Here is a 7,500-nt window from a genome sequence, read left to right on the forward strand (position 1 = left end):
ATTCTTATCCCTTTAACTGGGAAATTGTAAAGTAGATGGGTAAAGGCACAAAAACCTCAGAAAATAGGAACCTGGTGATACGTCTTTTTTCTGGTCATGAAGGTATTTTATGCTCGTGTTATTATTAAAGAACCAATTCTGTGGTTACAGCTGTAATATTTATATTTTGATAACCATTTTACTTGTATGCGTTTAATGATAGACATCCATATTCGCGAATTGCTGTTGGTTTTGGTCTGGATAGTCATTTGGAAATGGAATTCTCTTTCATATTAGTTTTTTGAGAGTTACCTGGGCTTAAATTTAGCGATAAACGTTGATTATCAGTTCAGAATCCTCTACGTGTATGAATTTTTATTATCAATTCACGTAAGGAAGGGCTGTAATTTTTTTTCTAATTTTCTGTACAAGAAAACCATTGAGATAGCTGTCTCACCGTCCGCACTTTTTCTGTTCGCCCTCAGATCTTAAAAACTACTGAGGCTACAGGGCTGCAAATTGCTATGTTGATTATCCACCTTCCAATCATCAAATATACCACATTGCAGCCCTCTAGCCTCAGTAGTTTTTATTTTATTTAAGGTTTATTTAGCCATGATCGTGAGTCTAGCATCACTGTGCCAACAACACAGGCCACCAACGGGCCGTGGCTAAAAGTTTCATGGGCCGCGGCTGAGAGTTTTATGGGTCGTGGCTGAGAGTTTCATACGACATTATACGCTGTACAGAAAAGTCTATTGCGCCGAAGAAACTTCGGCTCATTTTTCAGTTTTTATCACAGCTCATTTCTGCTGTGATACCCGAATGCTTTGGCAACAGGAAAAACCCGTACTGTAGCATCAGCGTCCGTGACCTATATATAAATCCTGGGCAAAGAAGGGATCCCAACTGTCCATATTCCATCTTTTGCATCGGTGAACAATTTGGTGTTGGGAAATAGACAAGGAAACGAAGGTAGATGAAATTTTGATTTCAGGAAATGAACAGATCAGGAACCTAAAATTAGAAAACTACTTTTAATGGTCTGTCATATTTACGAGGCTGCTAATTTAAATCTTAATCACGGAAATAAATTTATTTACGATCCGTTAAACTGATGATATCATTATTATTTTTTTCCGTGTATGGTATGTGATTTTTGTTTTCTTGAAAATAATTATTTTCTTAGGTGAAATTTTATTTCAGCATTATGAAATGTATATGACAGAGAAAAATATGTCACAACGCTATTTTGTTACAGGGTACACAATAAAGTTACCGGTTCCTCAGCCTCATTTCCTTTCAACATCAGTAACTTCTATAATGAAGGAAGAACTCGACATTTAAGGAGACACCACAGGTTCCTTCGCATAGGAGAGAAAAATAGGCAAATTAGTCCACTGAAATTGAGTACAAGAGAGAACATTACTTTAAAGATCGCATCATCAACCACAGATTCAATGAAGGTGAGAAATTTTGGTATTTTAATACTTTATCTTTCCTGTTAGTTGATTATATTCTCTGTTTAGTGAAAATTTAACTAGAAAAAATACTGATTAGTATAGGCAACTACTGTGATTTTAGTTATTAAGACGTGAACAAACTTGACTTTCTTTAGAGAGGCTTCAAGCTCATGGGTTGCATTATTAAAGAGAGAAAAAGATTAGCCAAAAACGTGAGGGTAAGAATTTTAAAGCAAAAAAGGAATTACTCATGACAGTAAATCTGTGATTGAAAAGAGAGAGAGAGAGAGAGAGAGAGAGAGAGAGAGAGAGAGAGAGAGAGAGAGAGAGAGAGAGAGATGATTCTTCTTCATCTTTCCACTACAATCTTAACTCCTTATCAAATGCTGCACTATTGGTTAAGATGGCAGTCAAATAGAGTATCAGTACCGAGAAAAAGAAGTAAGCTCGAAAATTCCCGGTTGAGATATAAAAGTGAGATATGAGAGGTTGAAGTCATCTCTTAATGTATTACAGGGAGATATATTTCTAAGAAAGATTAGTGATGGATTCAATTTTACTGTATGAAAAGCACAAATCGGAAGTTTTGTTCTGTCTTCTGAAATGATCTTGGAAGTTTCGATGGTATGCTGATATTTACGAATCAGGTGTTTGTTGATTAGTCTTAGTGGCCTGTGAGAATGCACAGTTTGCCATTAGGCACATACGATGAAGACATATTTTGCAAGCAACATTCAAAATTAGTTTTTGCACACAGTTACTGATTAACATTGAGGTTTTAGAAATGACTTCAACATCGCTTAGTAATAGCAGGTAATGTGTGAACAATAATTTAAAAATTTCCCTGAAACTTTATTTGTAAGGATAAGTTTAAAAAAGAAAGTTAACAATAATACTTTGGTTAAAGTCAATACCTTTATTTCGAAACGATAGCGGAATATTGAATATCATTGTTGAAGGTTCCTATATTACGCATGTTCAAACTAAAACTGATAGTTATTAAAAATAAAATTACGTGAAAAATCATAGCCAAATAACAAAAACATTACTGAACAGTTGAGAGGCCACGAGATTCACAAACTTAGGGGATAGGATACTAGGATATTTCAAGTAGGAGTCTTATTATTTCCATGCTAAAAGTTATGATCAATTTGGAAATCCGTAATTATCAAGTTTGTTGTTAAAGCATAAGGTCAAACTTCAAGAAGAAATTTTGAAATTTAGACTGAAAAGCCATTATAGTTTATTATCAGCTGTCAGTTGGACGTTGACGACTTAGAACTAAAGGAATACGTGTAATGGAAACCTGTTATATGTAAAGGTGAAGTTTTCGTCTTTTTTTCTAAATAAAGGTTAGTTGGTGCAGGTTAGTAAAACTCGCCGAAAAGCTTAAATTTTGAGGATAGATTGTTTTTTTCAAACATTTGTAGTATAAATGATTCGAAATGGAAAATTTATATCCCATTTGAGTAAAGCAGTAAAACAGTCTTGAATAATATTCCGATATCAGTGAAAACCTATCTTATTTCCATTTAACTAGTCCCTCGTAGGCATTACTAAAGGTTCTTTGCAGCGTCCCTTCGGCCCCTAGCTGTAACTTCTTTCATTCCTGTTACTGTACCTCCTTTCATGTTCTCTTTCTTCCATCTTGTTATCCACCCTCTCCTAACAATTATTTCATAGTGCAACTGCGAGGTTTTCCTCCAGTTACACCTTTCAAACTTACCTACTCGCAATTTCCGTTTCGGCGCTGAATGACCTCATAGGTCACAGTGTTTGGCCTTTGGCCTGAAGACTATATTCCATTCCATTTAACTAGCCCTCATTATCGAACAGATTAATTGAAGTCAGTGGAACAAAGTTAGATTGAACTGACATGCCATTTCTCATGAATATGAGATTGCCTCCGGGAAAGTTAGCCAAATCTCTCGCTTCTAACCCATTTGCTCGCGGAATGCCATCTGAATTAACTCCTTATTTCTCGCGTGATTAAGGAATATCGTGTATGGATGATGTATTCACTTGACTATGACGAGTGGGAACGGGTTAGACTTCAAAGGCATTGCCTCATATGTGGGCTCTAGTTCGGGATTTTAAGGAATTATAACAATTCTAGCAGCTTACTCGAGGAATAACCTGGTCTTGTTTGAGCTAAATCTTACAAATATGTATGTGATTCAGTTTGATAATGAATCTAGTCTTTCCATTTCCGGAAAGTTTTCGATAATGGAAACGAATTAGGATTTTCATCCGGGTTTGCTCTTTACCAAAGACTTGGTTTACCTGACCAATTTTCTTTTATAAAAATCATTTATTAATATTATCACACTTAAATTTTATTGTTTACGTCAATTTTGTATTTTTATCCAAACCACGGAAGGTTGTGATTATTAGTATTGTTATTATTAGAATGCATGTTCTGACAAATGCAGGTATCAAAAATACCATTCTTGTGTAGGCTTTTGAAGTATATTGTTATAATAACAATATAAAATTCTTCAGAAAGCCAAAGAATTTTGTATTGTTATAATAACAGAAGTAGCCATAGAATTTTGTATTGTTATAATAACAGAAGTAGCCATAGAATTTTGTATTGTTATAATAACAGAAGTGGCACAAGATATGGGTACGTATCTATGTTGCAAATTCTGCTGGTGCGGAACTGTACCTCCAGATTCTTGATACTAAGAGACGGGCCAAGTACGGCGCATGCGCATCATCACTAAACGATGCCCTCACTCAGTGTTTGCCTCTTCATTCGTGATTAAGAAGTCCATATTCCGTCCTAATATTATTTTTCAGTAGTTTTCAAACGCTGTCCCAGGCACCAGACTCTTGTTGGCACGCTCGAGTAAGTTGTCTACATATTTTTCCACAGCACGTGAGCTTCTCTTGTAGAGCTTGACAAAGTTAGCATCTCCATATCCTTTGACTGCTGAGTCTTCTGATTTGCCGAAATTCGCTAAAATTTCTATCTTCGTAAGATTCTTGAACGAAGAGGAAACAACTGAATGCGTCGTTTGTTTACTAATAATATGCATGCGCCGTAGGTTTCCTGTACCGTAGTTTTCAGAATCTTGAGCTACGGTTCCCGTACCCGCAGAAATTGCAACATACGATACATGCCCGTATTTCTCTAGTCATGGGTTACGAAAAATTTAGATGAAATTTTTAGAAATTTATTCGCAACAAAAAAGAAGACAAACAGCGCCAAGCATAAAGCAAACCTATGAAAGAGAGCAAAAGCGTCCGACACGAAACAGAAAATGCCTTTTGCTCTAAGGGATTACACGTGAGAGTGGGGAAATGTTTGCCTTTTAGGTGCCGGTTTGCATTTTAAATTATACTTTTTTCATGACCCGTATATCGATTGAAGGCTCGTGGTTGCTCTTTCTCAGAAAGCTGTATTTGCTTGTCTCATTTTCTACAGTTTTAAGTCAAAATAGTTTATAATGCGTCTCAAGAAAAAAGGATAATTCTGTTAAATTTTTAAGCACCCTGATATAGTTACTATCTATTTCAGGGACTGCGAGTCATCGTTTTTCTCAAATATCTTTCAAACTAATTATTTGATTGAAATGGTACTTTGACTCAGTGTACTAGACACCTCCCGCTAATTTTTGGTAATACAGTGCATTGTCAAATGGTGTTAGTTAAGGCGTTTACTCTTGACTTTTAAAGGCAAAGTGGCATGAGTCAGCAGGACTAATCTAGTAAGCGAACGTCCGCTATCCCCCATAGACAGGAAAGGGGGGCCAGGGATGGGGAGGCCAGGAAAGTGGGTTAAGGGAGGGATGAGGAGGGTAAGGGAGAGGGAGGGACGGGATGGGGATAAAGGACGTTCGAATGCATAGTTTGGCGATGCTTGGCAACGCCATGTAAATCAAGAGTATACGCCTTAACTAAAACCATTTGACAATGCACTATCTTACCAAAATTTAGCGGTAGGTGTCTTGTACACTGTCAAAGTACCATTTTGATCAAATAATTAGTTTGAAAGATATTTGAGAGAAATGATGACTTAGATAGTAGTCTTTGTTATAGGTTACTAGGTGCAGTCCAGTAAGGCTACAAGTTTTTCTTCTTGAATGACTGTTGGATTAGTTTTTTTTAAACTGAGGCATCAAAAGCCATGGTTACTGGCTTCAGAGTTCTATTTTTTGCTATAAATATCGTGAGATTTAGCAGGAGAGACAAGAAATCTTTATATGTTTTTACTGCACAGTCATTTAAACATACAAGTTTGCTAATAGTTTCACGCTTACTTCTATAAAATTGCATATAAAGCAGGACTTTCCCTTTGCACAGCAGTGAGTTTATACTCATAGTTTTTGCTCCCTTGCTTCTGCACTAAACTACCCAGTTTTTCGTTTAAGATGCCTTTTTTTGAAAGTACAGTCAAGCGCAATATCTTTTTCTTAGGTCTGACTTTTACATAATTTTTCTGTTATTAATTATGCACATATGCTTTTTCAAGCTGCTCCTGTCTGTCTCTGTCTCTCTCTCTCTCTCTCTCTCTATATATATATATATATATGTATGTATGTATATGCAATATACATACATACATACACACACACATATATATATATATATATATATATATATATATATGTATATGTATATATACATATACTGTAGAGGTATAAATGTAATGTACTGTATAGATGCTGGAGGGACAGTACAAACGAACATACCGACTGTTGGAAACCCAAATATACTGTACATAGCTGATAGGTGCGAGGGGGTGGAGTCATACACTTATTTGTGTTTGAGGTCAAGTAGTCCCTTTAAAAATCTAATTATCGGTGTGGGTGGTCACCTTCCTTCTTCTGATCTACAGTATGTCAGCTACCTTCCTTAACATTTATACATATTACATATTTCTTTTAAGATTAAAGGATCAAGTTTATTCATACCTTGGCTGATATTTATATTTTCACAAGATGTTTCTTTTAAGAAACTAGGCTCCATAATGTTTATTTCCGGTGCATTATTAAAATATCATTTGTTCCTCTACCCAGTTTTTTGTATGATCGTTTTTATCAACATGTACGAAAATATCATATATATCTTAAACATTTTTATGCCCTTCTTTTCTCAGTGTTTTTCCAGTTTGGCCAATATAAAAGTTATTTCATGACCTACGTGGTATTTGATATGCACATCATTTAGTATAGTCGAGAGTGTTTTTACAGGTTCATATTTCTTAGTTTTATAACTCTTAAATGCCACATTAACTCAAAATTTTCAAGTAGATGGGGGATGTCTTTGAAATTAATAATATCTTTTACTAGTACAAGCAGTTTTATGTGTTATTAGACTTTGTGCTATTATCACATTTTTTTTTTTGCTGACTAACGTATTGTCTTATACAGACTAAGGATATTTAAATTTCTTGCCTGTATCACTAATCGTATCTGTTTCACTATCAGTGCGTTGAGAGCTACATACAAAATTAATAACGCTTTAAGAGCATGGATGTGAAACAAATTTCTACACTTCATTGCTTTAAAAATGAAAGTTTTCAGCACATTCTATATTTAAACTCATTCCCAGTTCTGTGTGTTAGATAATCCAAAAAAGAATTCGAGAAGTTACGAGGGCATTGTGGCTATTACAATTACATGTATATATATATATGAAAAAAATATATACACATATATTATATATTATATATATATATTATATATATATATATATATATGTATATATATGTATATATATATTAATATATATATATAATATATATATATATATATATATATGAATGTAACATATATATATGAATATATGTGTAAATATATATATATGAATATATGTATGTATATATATATATATATATATATATATGAATATATATATATATATATATATATACATATATATATATATACATACATATATATATATATATATATATATATATATATATATATATATATACATATATATTAATATATATATAATATATATATATATATATATATATATATATATATATATATATATATATATATAATATATATATATATATATATATATATATATATATATA

The 7,500-nt window shown here is 33.5% G+C and overlaps 1 long non-coding RNA gene across 1 annotated transcript in view; it reads left to right on the forward strand.

Moving 5' to 3' along the window:
* Positions 1-1,240: 1,240 nt before the first annotated feature.
* The window catches only part of LOC136825019 (uncharacterized), a 301,632-nt gene continuing 295,372 nt past the window's right edge, over positions 1,241-7,500 (forward strand). The window contains exon 1 of the long non-coding RNA XR_010849209.1: positions 1,241-1,445. This is a non-coding gene — a long non-coding RNA (uncharacterized lncRNA). The remainder of the gene's footprint in view (positions 1,446-7,500) is intronic.

The sequence above is a fragment of the Macrobrachium rosenbergii genome, chromosome 36 (assembly GCF_040412425.1).
Source record: "Macrobrachium rosenbergii isolate ZJJX-2024 chromosome 36, ASM4041242v1, whole genome shotgun sequence".
Classification (NCBI taxonomy): domain Eukaryota; kingdom Metazoa; phylum Arthropoda; class Malacostraca; order Decapoda; family Palaemonidae; genus Macrobrachium; species Macrobrachium rosenbergii.